Genomic DNA, 17,287 nt, shown 5'->3' on the forward strand with positions numbered 1-17,287 from the left:
TCTGAGGCTCTGGAAAGCAAAACTAAAAAAGATCAAGAGGTAAGAGAGATAGAAAATATGATACTCTAAAGTATACTTTTGAAAGAAGTCTGATTATCTTTTCTGATAATGTAAACATTTATTAAATTTTATTTTTAAATTCACAGACAACATTATGTTTTAATTGTGTACAGCATGATGTTTTGAGGTATTGTGATACGGCTAATCTAGCTAAATAACAAATCCATTGCCTCACATAGATATCATGTTTGTGGCGATAGCACATAACGTCTACTTTTTACAAGTTTTAAGAATATAATATATTGTCATTAACTATAGTCATCTACTGTACAATAGATCTCTTGAAATTTATTCTTCCTATCTCACTGTATTTATGTATTATCTGACCAAGATTTCCTTCTCCCCCTTCCTCGTAACCACCGTTTACTTTCTCTTACGAGAGATCGACTTTTGCAGGTTCTGCATTTGTGTGACATCATGTAGTGTATTTCTTTCTCTGACTGGTTTGTTTCACCTAACATCATATTCTTCAGGTTTATTCACATTGTTGCAAATGGCAGGATTTCATTCTTTCATATAATTCAATGGTAGTGCATTGTGTCTATATACCAAACTTTCTTTATCCATCCTTCAGTTGATGGACACTTAGGTTGGTTCCATATCTTGCCTATTGTGGATAGTGCTGCAATAAACATGAGACTGCAGAGCTCACTCTGACATACTGATACGATTTCCTTTGTGTGTATACCCAGTACTGGGGTTGCTGGATCATACGGTAATTCTATTTTCAATTTTTCAAGGAACCCTCCTTCTATTATCCCTACAATCCCACCAATATTATAAAAGAGATCTGTTTTCTCCACATACTTGCCAAAATGTTCTCTTTTATCTTTTTGATAATAGCCATTCTAACTAAGTTGAGGTAATACTTCATTGTGGTTTGGATGAGCGATGTTGAGCATTTTTTCATGTACCTGTTGGCCATTTGTATGTCTTCTTTGGAGAAACATCTCTTCACGACTTATACCCATCTGTTAATAGGGTTATTTGGTTTTTTGCTATTGAGTGTTTTGAGTTCCTTGTATATTTTGGATATTAATAGTTGATCAGATGTCTAATGTGCAAACATTTTCTCCCATTCTGTAGATTGTCTCTTCACTCTGTTAATTGTTTTCTTTGCTGTGCAGAAGCTTTTTAGTTCAATGTAATCCCATTTGTCTATTTTTGCTTTTTTTTTTTTGTTTTTTTTTGTTTTTTTTTTTTTTTTTGTTGTTGTTGTTGAGACAGAGTCTCACTTTGTTGCCCAGGCTAGAGTGAGTGCCGTGGCGTCAGCTTAGCTCACAGCAACCTCAGACTCCTCGGCTTAAGCGATCCTACTGCCTCAGCCTCCCAAGTAGCTGGGACTACAGGCATGCGCCACTATGCCCGGCTAATTTTTTTATATAGATTTTTAGTTGTCCATATAATGTCTTTCTATTTTTAGTAGAGATGGGGTCTCGCTCAGGCTGGTCTCGAACTCCTGACCTTGAGCGATCCAACCGCCTCGGCCTCCCAGAGTGCTAGGATTACAGGCGTGAGCCACCACGCCCGGCCTATTTTTGCTTTTGTTACTTGTGATTTTGAGGACTTATCCAAAAAATTCTTGCCAAATATCCTGTCTCGTTAGTGGTCCAGTTAGATTTTTTATTTCTTTGTAATTCGGTCTTGGTAGGTTACAGAAATGTATCCATTTCTTCTAGATTTTCCAATTTGTTGGCATATACTTATTCATAATAGTCTCTCATCATCCTTGGTATTTCTGTGGCTTCAGTTGTAATGTCTCCGTTTTCATCCCTATAGCTAAGCCCTTTGAGAAATGAAGCTGCTTCCAGGTTTAAACCTGGGAGTGCAATTGCCAGATCTCTCACCTGTGTGTTGTTAGGCACTCTCAAAACAACCTCCTAGGTCTGGGGCTCCACAACCTCCTGCCTGAATCCAAAGTCTCCCACAAAGCATTTTGTCTGTAATGGGTGCAGAATTCTCGTGGGGGGATAGAAACAGGTAACCTCCTGTTCCACCATCTTCCTGATATCACTCAGAAGTATTCTCTGAAAGATATTTATTTCTAAGATTGAGATATTCAGTATCTAACCATTTTTCAGATGTACACACAGTTTAGAGAATGTATTTAATTCATTTATGTTGTTTTAAAAATAGTTGAGTCATATTTGTTTCCCTTGTGCTTACACAAGACAAGAAAGAATTAAAAGCATCTATGGGAGCGTTTGGTGTATCTGCCTCTTGGCAGATTTATATTGAGGAAATAGTTTCCTTATAGTTCCTATATTATCAATATTTAATTTATCGAGCATGCCATAAATGTGCCTAGAGCATAGCCATTTCCTGCTGAGACCAATATGAATTTAAATATCTACCTGACTGTTTTATATGTGGATGTTGCATATTAATGGATTCCTTTTCCTTAGAAAGAAAGTATATTCCTAAATAGTTAAAACATTGGAATAACTGGAGAAGCTGATTTTGCATATTTTATTTTTCTTTCTCCATGTAAGAATGTTATTGTGAAAATTAATATACCTAATACTAAATAGTTTTAATGGAACTTTAGAAATAAAGCATATGACTCATTTTCTAAGTATGTAATATTAATATTAAGCTACATGTTAAGAGACCCTAATCCAGAAACTGTCAGACTATAGAATCACAAATTATCCAAAAGATTTAAGGAGCTTCTTAGTGCAATGTGTCCTTAACCTAGAGTCCACAGACACTATGAAATCATTTTATAAAATTTTTAAATACATACTCATTTTTCTAAAACACGAAACCACGCCTGTAATCAGACTTACAAAGTTATCTATGAACCAACCCCCCACGATATATGAGCCAGTGCTTTAATATAGTTAAAATATGAGTGAATTTGCAGCTACTTTTTAGATTTCTGTATATGGCTAGTCCTAAAGGACATTCTCCCTTTTCCCTCAGTATCATTGCTTACTTTCCCACCCTTGTTTTCTTTTTAAGGGAAAAAAGAATTCTGTGCCAAAGCTATTACTTCCATTCTTCCTATAAATTAAAGTTAGTCCTACATTTCACAGGTATGGTATTCAGAGGGGTAAGAGTCTATAAGTTCTCCACAGGGTTACATTTAACTTGTTTTAAAATGTACTTGTTAATAAAGTGAAAAATGTCATGAAAAGAACGTTGGATTTCAATCCATAAAATTGGGTTTTATTGAGGGAGGTGGTCAAGTGTCATGGTTAAGAGCATGGTTTCTAGAGCAAAGCTGCCAGGATTAAAGCCCTAGTTTTGCCACGTTTCCCCTGTCCCCTCCCTCCTTTCCCAACTTGGAGTCCATGGTCTACCATTTTGATTTTTCCTGGCAACAGCCCCAGCTCTTGTCCCTTTTCATCTTCACCTGGCGGAACCTCACTGTGGCTGAAGCTGAATGTCCACTGTCTCCACCTGCAGCAGGGAAGAGTCAGTAGCTGGGACTCTCCCACGGCCAGGCTGCCTGGCTGCACCTTAACCTCAAACGCAACTTGGCACAGCCTGGAAACTTCCCTTCTCCTGGTGTGGACACTGACAGAGCTGGAGGCGGGGGGAGGGGCGGGGAGGGGAGGAAGAAAGGATGCAGAAGTTAGACATTTCTGGCTGGAGCCATAGGGTTGCAGTGGTGCCATTTACTGGAAAGATGGGGAGAAATAGTTTGGAAGAGAAACCAAGGCTTCTGGAGTTGGTTCTGACAGTTTTATCTCTCACATAGACCTTAAGCCAATGTGGATCTTCCCATCTCCACGGCCTCCAGAGTGGCCCAGTGATGGTGTGGAGACATCAGCCAGGACACACTGGTTCACCTCTGTAGAACTTTTCAGTGGACTCGAATTTTACTGTAGGGACCAGGTGCAGTGGCTCATGTCTGTAATCCTAGGACTGTGGGAGGCCAGGAGGGAGGATCACTTGAGCTCAGGAGTTCAAGACCAGCCTGAACAAGAGTAAGATACCATCTCTACTAAAAATAGAAAAATTAGCCAGGCCTGGTGGTGTACACCTGTAGTCCCAGCTACTTGGGAGGCTGAGGCAGGAAGATCATTTGAGCCCAGGAGTTTGAGGTTGCTGTGAGCTAGGCTGACGCCACGGCATTCTAGCCTGGGCGACGGAGTGAGACTGTCTCAAAAAAGAAAACCTCTCACAGTAGGATAAATCCAAATGTCGACAAGCCTTTCCTAATCTGGCTGCTGGCTTCCTCTTCCATCTCATCCCTTTCTCTCCCCACTTCACCCCATCGAATATTCTAGTTCTCCGGTGACACTCAGGTACTGTCCCTCCGATGCCCAGGTACTGTCCCATGCTGCCGGGCCCTTTGCATTTGCTGCGAGCTCGGCCTGGCGTGTTCCTCCCATGGCTGGAGGTTTCTCCAATGGCACCTTCTTAGAGAGCCCCCCGACTGACCAGAGTGATGGGCCCAGTCTCTCCCTACAATATCACCCGTTTGTTAGGTTTTACACAGAGTTTATCACACTTGCAGACTGCCTTGCTGGTTTGTTTACGAGTTCGTTCTTCCCCACTCCATGAGGGCCTTGCTGGCCTTGCCTGCTTTGCATTCCTGGCACCTGGCACGTGCTCAGCACTTGATACACATTTACTAAGTGTTTGAGTACGGGAATGGACGGACGGATGGACGGATGGACGATTCCTTTCTGTAGGGCTGCTGTGAGCATGAGGCGTGATACTGGGTGGCAAATCACTCTGGAAATTGGCCTGTGCTGCACATGGTAGGTGATTTGCCCCAATGCCATACCTTGCACACAGTAGGGGTTCAGTAAGTGCTGATGAATCAACTCGCATCACATGAGGCAGGATGTAGGGTGTGAAGGAAGTGTAGACAAAGTGTTAGGGCTGTGGGGTCTCATAATAGGCAGGAGTGAGGGAGGCTGAGGGCCTCTCCAGTCTCATCCCTCTGGCCTCTGCCTGTCCACGCCAACTGCAGCCCATCTGCCCCCCACACCCTGCTGCTTCCCACCTCCAGGCCTTTGTTCACCAAGTGCCACCCTTCTGGAATACTGTCAGAAGGGCCTCTGCCCACGCAGCCCTCACAACGTAGCTATTACCTGATTTCCCACAGATGCCGACTGAACACCACCTACTCTGCGCCCATCACCGTACCAGCCACTCAGAATCAGAGACAGCCAAGGACAAGGTGGAGGTCCCTGCCCTCGTGGAGCTTACAGTCTAGTGGGACAGAGCAAGCAGTCCAGCAATCAAAACATTAACCTCGGCAGAGCGTGGTGGCTCACACCTGTAATCTTAGCACTCTGGGAGGCCGAGGTGGGAGGATCACTCGAGGTCAGGGGTTCGAGACCAGCCTGAACAAGAGTGAGACCCTGTCTCTACTAAAAATAGAAAGAAATTATCTGGACAGCTAAAAATATATATAGAAGAAAATTAGCCAGGCATGGTGGCACATGCCTGTAGTCCCAGCTACTCGGGAGGCTGAGGCAGGAGGATAGCTTGAGCCCAGGAGTTTGAGGTTGCTGTGAGCTGGGCTGACACCACAGCACTCTAGCCTGGACAACAGAACAAGAGTCTGTCTCAAAAAAAAAAAAAAAAAGGCTAAGATGGTAAACTTTATGTTATGTATATTTTACCACAATGAAAAAAAATGTAAAGGTACAAAAGTAAATCTCACTCCGGGGAGGCTGAAGCAGGAGGATCGCTCAAGCTCAGGAGTTCGAGACCAGCCTGAGCAAGCGTGAGTTAGAAAAAATTAGTTGGATGTGGTGGTGTGTGACTATAGTCCCAGCTAAGGGGTCTACAGAAAGAAAGAATAAAAAAGAAACCTGATATCACATGTCACATATAGAAGGTAACTGTAAAGTAAATAAAATAAAAATGTTAATAAGACCATGTTATCGTTCCATCTATTAATCACTAATTGTCTTTCTTTTTGTTGTGTTGTTTTTTCTGCTAGTTGCCTTTCTGGCTGGCCGGCGGCTGTGGCTGGAGTCCTGATTCCCGCAAGAAGGAGAAATTAACGAGGGAAAAAAAGATGTTTCTTTCTCCTCAGTGTAATCAGAGTTAGAAAGAACCAACTTTCTCATCTTGCAATTCTGTGTTAATGGTCACCCCAGGGTGCCCTGGTGCATGGTGTAGGTCCTTGAACCTCCCAGAATCATGTCATGTGCCACTCGCTTCATGAGTCCTACATTTCAGGAGAAACAACTGGGACATGGATGCAATGAAGGCTTTAAGTCAGAGTTGACATAACACGACTAACAGTTTAGACAAATCATTCAGGCGGCAATGTGGTCAGCAGCGAAGGCGCAGGCCGGAAACCCAGCTGCCCTGAGGAGAGGAGGTCCAGGTGGGACGTGTGGAGGGTGCAGCCTAGGAGGGACTGGAGTGAGGTGGGGGTGGGAAAGCTCAGAGGTGCAATCTGGGCAACGTAGTGACTGGCTGATGTGGGGAAAGGAGCCATCTAGGGGGACTCCGGGATTTGTAAATTTGGGGACAAGGAGGAGAGAGGTGGCAAAGACAGGAGAAGGCAGTTGTGGGGGGTGTGTTGTGTTTCAAGTGTCTGTAGGACCTCAGAGGGAGAGTCATTCATTCATTTATTCATTCATTCATTTCACAAATATTTTCTGAGTCCGGGCAGGTGCTGGGGTGTGCTGGGCGCTGGGCGTAGGATGGTGAGCAACAACAGAGTCCCTGCCCTCCTGGGCTTATAGGATTGTGGGGGGAGGGACACACAGCAATAATCATGATGTATAAATGTGAAATGACAAACTGAAATAACAGAAGCGTATGGGTCTCTGATGGTGTGTAACAGAGAAAGCTGACCTGGCTGGGCACTCCGCAGAGCTGCCTGAGGAATGGTTACCTGGGCACAATGCTAAAAGATGACTAAGCAAAGGAAAAGAGAACTGCAACGTGGGCACAGCACGTGCAAAGATCCTGGGGTGGAGGTGGGGGAGCATGAAACATTTGAGAAACCCATGGGAGGCCAGTGTAGCTGCAGTGCAGAAACTAAGAAAGCGGGTAAGGTGTGAGGCCCAGCGAGTGTTCCCTGAATGTTCGCTCTGAACAGACTGTGTTCTCACAACCTTGCAGGTGTCATCTCGTCATCTGCCCGGCCCCCCTAAGGCCGGTGCTGCTGTTGCATCCCTATTCTCCAGATGAGGAAACGGGACACAAAGGATGAGTCAATTACCCAGAATCCTCTAGCATGGCGGAGCTCAGATTTGAATCCGGGTGGCCTGACTCCAGAGCCCATGCTCCCAGCCACTGAGCCACACTGCGTCACAAGAGGAGGCAGAGGGGTGTGCAGGCCATGCTAAAGCTTGGGGTCTTTTCCTTGGGCAGGTGGGATGGTTTCTAAGCAGGGTGATGATATGATCAGGTATGTGTGTTTAAATGAGGCTGGGGGCAGTGGGGGCCACGAGGATGTGGGAGGGGGAGGGCTGGGAGCAGCTGCAGTGTCCAGGTGGGAGATCTTAGCCCCTGAGGCTGAGCAGGGGCCCTGGCTGGAGAGGAGGAGTGCGGCAGAGGGGGGAACGACAGGACTGGGACACAGGTCAGGTAGGGAGGCGGGCAGAGAGGGGGAGATGGAGGGAGCAGGCCACATTCCCAGGTTCCTGGCTTGCCCGGCTGGGGGTGGGTGGAGCCTGCTCCTGGGACAGGTAAAACCCTGGAGGACAGGTGTGGGGAGGAGCAAGAATCCAGTCTCAGACTGAGGACTGTCCCAGAGCAGACATCATCAGGTCGTCAAGGGGACACTGGGGTTGAGAGTTTTGAGGGGCAGTCATGCCTGCTCACTAGTCACTGATGCGGCGGTGGATGCATGTGTGGACGGCGACATCCAGGGAGGGAGGCCAGGGAGAGGAGGGCTGGCCCCACGGGCTCTGCTCTTACTGGCCATGCAGCAGAGAACAGGCTGCTTGGCCAGAGGTAGGAGGAAGATGAGGCCGTGGCATCGTGCAAGCTGAGAGGAAGGCAGTGTTTCCAAGGCAGGAGCAGCCAGCAGAGGACAGGGTGTCCCCAAGAGGACGATGACTGTGAAGACCCAAAAGTACCCAACAAACATGATGTGGCATCGCAGTGGTCTGTTGGTGCATCGGGGTTGGGGAGTGAACAGGAGCAGCGCGTGGGGACAGTGAGTGTGGAGGACTCTTTCAAGAAGTTCGGCGGGGAGGAGGAGGAGGAGGAGGAGGAAAGCAGGCAGTTGCGGGGATGTGGGGTTGAGGGAGGATTTTTCAGAGAGAGACTTGAACACGATCCCATGGTTAGGGGAAGGGGCCTGTTGGAAGTCAGAACGGATGCCACGGGCACCACGCAGAATCCCAGGACCGAACCTGAGCTGGCCCAGCTGCAGGGGGGCCGGAGGCTGACGGCTCTCCTCCGAGCCTCTCTCCAGGACGCGCCCTGGGCTGAACAGAGCCATGTGGCCCCAATCTGTGCCCTCCCTGCCCCAGCCCTGGAAGGCAGTGGCCTGACTCCTGGCCACAATGTGGTGTGACGCTGAGGCTGTGCCTGCTCCAGAGCTTCCTGGTGGGGTGGCTGAGGCCTTCCATGGGCCTGCGTCACAGCTCAACTGTCCCTCGGCTCCATCCTGCCTCCCCCAGCACAGGTGTCGGTCCTGAGAGCATGCCCAGTGAGCTCCCTGCTTGCTGGTCTCCGTCTCCCGGGCCCTCAACCCCAGACAGCAGTTCAGTGAGCAAGAGAGAGGAGCGGTCAGTGATCGTGGGTATTTCCCGAAAGACGGAGATCAGCTGTGCCCTAGAGAAACGTCTGCTCTGAGCTTCCAGGGAGAGGAGGCCAGGGAGGGTGGGGTGGGGGAGGTCTGATCTGGATGCTGGGACAGGTGTTTCCATTTTCCTGCGAGGTGGAGGCAGGCCCTCTGTTGAGAGGGTGGGAAGGTCGGGAGGGCCAGGGGTTTGAGGAGAATGAAGACCCGAGACAGCCGTTGCAGAAAGTGAGAACAGAAACCCTCGTGCCCTGCTGGCAGGTGTAATTCGTGCCGCTGCAAACAATCTGATGGTTCCTCAACAGGTTAAATCAGAGTTACCTTTCATCCAGCAATTCCACTCCTAGGTATGCACCTGAAGAAACTGAAACATGAGTCATCTGCTGAATATTTGTGTCCCCCCCAATTTATATGTTGAAGCCCTAAGCCCCAATGTGGTGGTATTTGGAGGTGAGGCCTTTGGAAGGTAGTTAGGTTTAGATGAGGCTGTAAAATGAGACTAGTGTCCTTGTAAGGAAAGGAAGAGACCGGAGCGCAAGCTCTGTCTGCCACGTGAGGACACAGCCAGAAGGCGGCCGTCTGCAAACCAGGAAGAGGGTCCTCATCAGAACCCGACCATGCTGGCACCTTGATCTCGAACTTCCAGCCTCCAAACCTGTGAGAAACAAATCTCTGTTGTTTAAGCCACTAGTCTATGGTATTTTGCTATGGCAGGCCGAGCTAAGACAATATGTCCAGGTAAAAACTTGTACACAGATGTTCATAGCAACGTTATTCATAATAGCCAAATAGTGGCAACGACTCAAATGTCCATCATTTGATGAATGGATAAACACAGCGTGGCATATCCATAGGATGGGATGCGATCTGGCGACAAAACGAGTGAGGCAGCAGCACTGGCGGCGCAGTGGGTGAGGCTTGGGAACATTCTGCTGGCCACAGCCTAGCGGGAGAGGCGGACACGGAAGCGCAGTTGCGTCCAGCGAGCTGAGCGTGACGAGGGAGCTGCACACATGGGGGAGCTGAGGCTTCAAGGCAGAGGAGAAATGAGACAGGGGAAAGTGGGAGAGGCGGGGGGACCGTCGACTCAAAGACACTGAGGCAAGAAGCAGCCTGCAGTGTGCTGGGAGTGACAGGCACGGGCACAGCTGGCATGCGGAGATTGGGGACGTGGCCTGGTCAGATGGTTGCTGGGTGGAGGATGGAACGGGGCGAGAAGCCCTTTCAGAGGCTGCTGTGCTCACCCAGATGAGAGAGAACAGGGGAGGGTGGAAGAGGCAGATCTGGAACATGTTTAGAAGGTAGAAGATGGGGACTTGGGGACTGGAGGTGCCATGCTCAGAAGTAGGGAAAAGAGCTGGTTTGGAGTTTCGTTGCAGGCAGGTTGCACTTGGGGTTTCTGGCAGCCATCCACGTGGTGGTGTCCTGCAAGCAGGTGGACCTTGCACATGGGACTCGGGAGAGAGAGGTTTGCATTGGTGATAGAGATTTGGGTGACACATGCAGGCATGGTGGCTGAGTGCCCACAGTGGAAGGCATGAGGGCCCCAGGGAGGGCACAACCTGGGGCCCATCACCATTTACAGGGCGGGCAGAGGAGGGGGAGCTGAGGAAGGGAGGGGTGGAGTGATGGGGAGGACCCGGGTTGCCTGGGGCAAAGGAGCGGTGTGTCTCAGGGAGGACAGCAGGCAGTTCATGTGTCCACCGGACTTAGCAATCAGGCGGGCACCAGGGCCTTTTCAAGAGTGGCTGCAGGGACATACTCCACGCTGCAGGAGGACTTAGGGGCACCTGCTAGGAGGCTGTAGGCTTGGGGACAGGCCCCTGCGCTAGCTTATCAGCTGTGCCACTGTCACTCCTTTTTATGTCCCTTCCCCAACCAGACAGAGCCTCAAAAGGGCTGATACTGTTTCTATATGTCTTTCTGTCTCTGGACAAAGTCCAGTTCCTTCAAAACATCTTGGCAGTGCACCTACAGTGCCTACCACACGCTGTGCTCAGTGTTGAGGACGTCTGCTGTGCCTCAGACTTTGGTGGGGCACACAGTAGGTCCTCAGACTGTGCAAACAAAGCTCTGGGCCAGGCCCTGCCAGCAACCTGCCAGTGACCTCAGGCGAATTCTGACGTCGTCTCTCTAGGAGTTTTCTCATTGGCAATGGGTGATTCCTGAAAGACAGAGATCAGCTTTGATTTCTGGGTGATTTCTGAAGCTCTTCCTTGTGACAAAATGTGACGATTCTAGGACTTCTCAGCCTGCTGCTACATTATTTGCCCATGAGGCCTTGGCAGAGTCATAAGCCTGGGGTGGGGGTGGGGAGCAGACACTTCCCAAGACCTCTCCGCCCAAGGATACTCCAGCTTGTTGTCCCGGTGACCCAAAGCTCTCGGCCACATGCCCCACATGCTCCGTCCCCTGCCAGCTCTCTGGCCTCAGCTGGTGCCCATGCCCACTGGCTTTCTGGGCTCCAGTCATGAGGGTCTTCTCTCAGACCTTGTTCTCCCCACAAGCCTTTCTGCCCCAGAGCCTTCGCACATGCTGTTCCCTCTGACTAGACACCCTTCCCTTAACCCCTGGCCTGGTTGACTCTTCATTCTTTACTGCTTCACTCAAATGTGGCTTCTGCAGAGGCATCTCAGATCCCTGGACAACAGTCACCGCCTTGACACATCTTCAGAGCACCCTGTGCTTCTCCCAGCTCTTGTGCAGTGGTTGAGCAAGTCATCAGTTGCTAAAGGTCTGTCCAGTTCCACCCTTAGACTCGGGTGTGGGGCGTCCCTGCCATGGGTCCCCTGCTTGGCAAGACTCCAGCCCAGACCTTCTCTGTTTGTGGCTCCCCTCACAGGATAAGGAATCTGTGGGGCCCTCTCGAAGGCCAGAGCCTCCCCTTTAGACCACACTCCCAATACGAGGGACTCCAGAATGTCCCTCAAGGGTGGACTGTGTCACCAGTGGGGCAGCCAAGTGGCAGCGGGTTGCAGGAGGTATGGGCAGCTGCACACAGGGACTAGAGTGTCCACACGTGTGCATGGGGACCTCTCCTTGGGCCAAGATGGCTGGGGGTGGGAAGACAAGCGGGCAGGCTGAGGGCCAGGCCAGCTCTTCTCATGCCCACGTTGGGGCAGGGAACTCAGAAGTCACAGAAGTTTTAAATTAGAACCTGGCCTTCCAGGTCACTATCAAAGCATATGTCAGAGTAGGGGAATAGAACATATTTTATTTAACAGTTGTTAGTTTGATTTATAACTTCCAAATGTCCAGACGTACAGTGCGAGGCCTCTGTGTATACTCTTGCCCTGGCCCTGCTGGCACTGGGGTGGGCGTGGGCGTGGGTCAGCCCCACCCATTGGATTATAAGCTCCACCAGGGCAGGCAGTGTGTGCAGTCCCCGGCCCAGGACACACTGTGTGGCACAGAAGAGCAGACAATAAATATTGGCTGTGAGTAACAAGGAGATAGGCCAAGTAAAATGCTTGGTGTGGTACCAATGTCCAATAAATAGTAGCTGTCATTTTTTGAAAAAATGAACAGGAGGGTGGGGCGGGGGGCCGAGATCTGTAAACTGAGGTGGCTCGTGTCTGAGGAGGGAGGGGCTGCAGACCCCAGGGTTCACACTTCCTATCCTGGGGTTGTGTCCTCCTTTGCCCCACCCCGCAGCGCCTCTCAACTCTTCAGGTTAGGTGGGCACCAGACAGGGATACCTGACAGTGAAGGGCCCCCCCCCAGCTGTGCTCTAGTGTGAGAGGAGCCTTTTCTGGGGAGTCAGATCCTCTACTGGGCCCTGAAGAAGTCGCTTTGCCTCTGCAAGCCTCAGTCTCCTCATCTGTAAAATGGGAGGGTGTGTGGAAACGGTGCATGTCAAGTGGCAGGTTCAGAGTGCACATTTAGCCAACATGAAGAACCCTTGCGCAGAGCACCAGCGGGTCAGGGAGGGCAGGAGCATGGAGCCAGAACAGGAAAGCAGGTGAAACTGGGCTGCAGCCAGCCTGCCGGCGGGCCCGCAGCAGCATCATCCCTGAGGCCTGAGGAGGGCAGGTCCGGCTCCCCACGCTGGAGGCCGGGTCAGTCCTGTTTGGGCAGCGAGGCAGTTGTCTTAGCTGCTTCACGATCCGCACAGGGATGGGACACACGGAGTCTTGGTGAAGGGCCTCATTCAGGGGAAGGCCCGAAGAAGCCGGGAAGCCCCCTCACCAAATTTCTCCTCCCAGGATGGTCTCTCCCAGAACACTCAGCCGCACACTGTCGCATGCGCACAGGGGGCGACACTGCCATACAAAGCAGAACCCAATTAACCCCAAACAGGACATGCCTCAGAAAAAAAAAAAAAAAAATCACATTTTGCGAACTGCCCACCAGGGGTCACCATAGCCTCGGAACCGAGAGGTGAGGACGTCACAACCGCCTGCAGACGCGAGGGAGGCGGAGGGTCTCCTGAAGTCCAGCTGGGTGGCCTCCAGCCGCCCCCAGTCGCAGGTCCGCAGTCAGTGCGGCGGGAAGATATCCGAGCACTGCGGCAGGATGCGCTCCACCATCTGGTTCTGGAACACCATGGTCATGGGCATGCTGGTCTCTTCTGTCTCCCGCGGCAGCAGCGTGGGCCCGAACACGATGGCCACGCTCTGCACCGACATGCGTTTCTGCTTGCCGTGCTCCATCACCCTGCGGCCAGGCAGGTGGAATCAGGGCTCAGAGCTAGGGGGAGCCGTGGAGGGGGTCCTGCCAGGACCCGCCACCCCATTCCCACCCACCCGCCCGGCTCACCGGCACAGGTGCTGGAAGAGCAGCCGCAGCGTGTCGCAGTTGGGGGCAGGCAGCGAACCCACCAGGTCACGAATACAGCGGCTGCGCTGGGCCTGGTCGTGCAACTCAAGCAAGGGAAGGATCAGAGGGAGGGAGTCAGACAGGGAGGGAGTCAGACAGGGAGGGAGGAGGAGGAGGAGGGTGGGCTCTGCGAGGGGAGCGGGGTCGGTGGCACAGAGCCTGGCCAAGGCGGTGGCCCCAGGCAGGACAGTTTCTCTCCTGCCCCATCCACCCCACCTCTGGGCAACTCCCGAAAGAAGAGCTTGGGGGCGCCCGTGATAAGGTGCACGTCGTCCCAGCGTCAGCGTAGGTCTCCCAGGTCGAGACGCTCATTTGGGGCGGAGGAAGGAAGGTCAGGGCCCCTTAGCGCCTTCAGGCCCCGGAGGGAGGCATGGGGACCGGCCTCACCGTGGTCCACCTTGTAGCGCAGCTTCTGGATAGTGGCCAGGTTTCCACTGATGCGGTACAGCCTGTCCATGTCCAGCCCTGGGATGGAGGGAGGCGCGGACCCGGGTTGGGAGGGGTGGGGCTGAAGCCCCTGCTGTGATTCCTACTCAAGGCCTTCTGTTCTTTCCCCACTCAACCCTGCGCCCACCCAGGGGTCTCCATCCTGCAGTCCTGGCAGGAGGCCCAGCCCACCCCAACTACCGCGCACCGCGACCCACCGGGGCACGAAGCGCAGCACCCGGCTCCACTGCCCCTGGCACAGCGCGGCCAGCACGCGGCTGAACCTGGTCTAGGGGACAGGCTCGTCAGCGCCGCCCAGCGGCCGTCGCCCGGCCCTGCGCCACCCGTGCGTGCCCTCTGCAAGCCGGTACCTTTGATGTAGCCCTTCTACCGCAGCGGCAGCAGCGTGGGCCGCCCCTGCAGAAACTTGCGCTCTCCAGACCCCTGGGGCCCAGGGTGGGCGCACCTGATGTAGAGGAAAGTAGGACCTTGTGAGTTGTCAGTGGCATCTCGGTTGTTGGCAGGGCAGGCCCCAGCGGGGCATCACCACCCGCTGAGAGAGGTCTCTGGGATGCTCCCCACCCCGTGCCCTGCACACACTGGGACTCAGCCGCGTGTCATCCTTTTCTCCTGCCAGCTTCCCAGGGCTCATTAGACCCGAAGGCCACACTGCCGCTCTCACTTTCCTCCTTTGGGGCGGGGGGGGGGGGGGAAGTCTGCAGACCGCAATCACATAGCTTCAGAGAGGCAGGACCTTGGGCCAGCTGGGGGTCCTTCTGGGGAGGGGCAAGGGACCTGAAATGCCCTCCTAGCAGGCACGGTCCTCAGGCAAAGCGATCTCTCTTCCCTTACCCAGGTTAACTCCCCTCACCTTTACTATGGAACCTCAGCACATTGGCCTCCTTAGCTGCCTGGAGCCGAACAGGTGTTGGAATCAGTCATCCTGTCCTCCCCTACCCACCTCCCAGTGCCTGGCCCCTCTTCCTGTATTTTCCTCAGCTCCTGTAGACGTAACCCAGTAAGTGGCTCCCAGTTCTGAGCTTCTAATTCTGGCTGGGGCCGGAGTACTGCCGACAACTGCACCAACATCACCTCTCTGGCTCTGGGTTCCTACCTCTATTAATACAGCCAAAAGCTGCACCCAGTGTTGGTTCATAGGGAATTACGGGTCAAAACCCCCCAGGTCATTTCCAGGTAAATAGTTGTCAGAGGGGACCTGACCTATCTCTACTTATACAATTGATATTTTGAACCTAAGAAATGGGGGACTCTTGAAATCAATACTTGTAAACTTTTCCTTCTAGTTTCAGTCTGCCATTCCAGCCTGAAGTTGGTTCCCAGAATATTTACTTTTCCTCCTGCCTCCCTCAAAATGGGAAATTCCTCTAGGGTGAGCCCCCACCGCACGTGGAGAGGGTGCCTGCAGGGCCACCCCCGGGCTGGATTCACAGATGACAGAGGCAGTTGCTTTAGCATCCTGCCATCCCAGCCATGCAGGGGACACTGCATTTGCAGGGAGTGGCGCTTGCCCACTGGTGCCATGGAGCTCCCTGTGTCCCACAGTGGGCACAGCTGCCCTGTTTAACAGCTGGCCACCCCTCCCTAGTGGCCCTAGAGACCCCAGGCCCTGCCTACCAGCTCCTGGATGCCCTGGGCAATGGCCTTGTGCCAGGTGTTGATGATGGCCTGAGTCATGCTGGATCAGGTACTCCGAGCCATTGCGACTCTGTAGCTAGAGGGACACAAATCACTGGGTCATCTCTGGTTCCCTGAGTCTGCCCTGGGTGTTGGCACCGAGGGAGGTGGGTACAGAGATGGTGGTGACCTGTCCCCTAGCCCCAGGAACTCAGAGCCTAATGGAACCAAGGGCTTCCCCCACACTTAAAGCAGTGGGTGACAGCTTCTCTGTGTTACAGATGACCAAACCAAGGCTCAGTGAGTTTTAGCAGCTTCCTCATGGGCACATAGCTAGTGGCAGTGGAGCGCAGATCTGCATGGCTCAGCTGTCGGGGAAACTTCCCCTGCCCCAACCCACCTCCACATGAGCCCCCGCAGGACGTGGTGGCCCTCACCCAGAGCACTGGCCTGCAGAAATCTAAGGAAGGGAAGCTTCCTGAGGGACAGCCTCGGCCACTGGAACTGACAGGGAAAGAGATGTGGGGAGAGAGAATTTGAAAGCGGATCCCAGAGGAAGCGAGTGTCCTCCGTGCCCCTCCCATGCGCTCACTGAGGACTTAGAGTGCTGCCCTCTTTTAGCAGCCAGGAGTCCCCACCCTCTCTCACCCCCCAGCCCACTTTACTGAGATGCAGAAATTCGAGAAGCAGAAATTAAACAAAATGCCAGAAGAAAACTGGCTACAACAGGCCTGAAGCTCCAAGCCCTTTCTGAGTGGATGGATCCTCCGTAGCCTCTGGCTCTGAGGACCAAGTTCAGGGTTAATGTCAATGTTGGGCAGTGCAGCCCCCGCCAACCCTGCCCTTTAGGTCCAGTGGGAGAGGCAGCAGAAACTGTCTCAAACAAGGAACAACTTCTAGCATCAGAGAGGACTGTCTTTCGACTGTCCTTTTAAACTCATACATGAATACTATTAATATTTAAACTGCTTTAAAAATGAAGAAAAAAAGAAAAACGCATGTTCCACCCCTCCACCTCCCTTGCAATGACTAGAGACCCTTGAGCAGCGGCCAGCACAGCCCCACTGTGATCTAAGCAGGCAGGGGCCCCGCTGGGGATGACCCCAGAGAGTGGCCTAATGACACTTCTAAAACAACCTCCATTCTCCGTGGCAGCTCTCTCAAAACATAGTCAGCTCGTATCTGAAAGTTTCCTGCAGAAGACAAAGCTGTTCTGCAGATTCGTTCTGGTTAAAAAAACAAAATGTGGCCAAGCTACATAGCTACCCAGCAACGTACTGCAGGACACGTCGATCCTGCCGCACGCACAGGCAGGCTGAGGGTACTAGCGGCTCTCGGGGGACTGATACTAATGTTTTCTGTGGCTTTGGGGTGACTAGGAAGACCTGGTGTGGACATCTCCTGGGCCCCACTAACCCATCTGTCCTTGATGATATAGAATTTGGGGCTGTCTCTTGAGGAACGTCCTGGAGTGGCCTACAGGCCACCTGGAGTGGAGAGAGGGTGGCCGCCAGCTAGCCAGGAGGCAGGGGGTTCCTTGACCTCCACTCAGGACTGTCAGCCTCCCCTTGGTCTGAGCAGCTTCCAACAGCACCATCTGCCTCCTGCTCCTGGCCAGCACAGACAGCTCAGAAAGTCCTGCTCCGACACTTTCGTCAAAAGCCC

At 52.1% G+C, this 17,287-nt stretch overlaps 1 pseudogene; it reads right to left on the minus strand.

The window, feature by feature from the left end:
• Positions 1-13,106: 13,106 nt before the first annotated feature.
• Positions 13,107-17,287, minus strand: part of LOC138382878 (rho GTPase-activating protein 27-like) — a 57,758-nt pseudogene continuing 53,577 nt past the window's right edge.

The sequence above is a fragment of the Eulemur rufifrons genome, chromosome 4 (genome assembly GCF_041146395.1).
Source record: "Eulemur rufifrons isolate Redbay chromosome 4, OSU_ERuf_1, whole genome shotgun sequence".
NCBI lineage: Eukaryota > Metazoa > Chordata > Mammalia > Primates > Lemuridae > Eulemur > Eulemur rufifrons.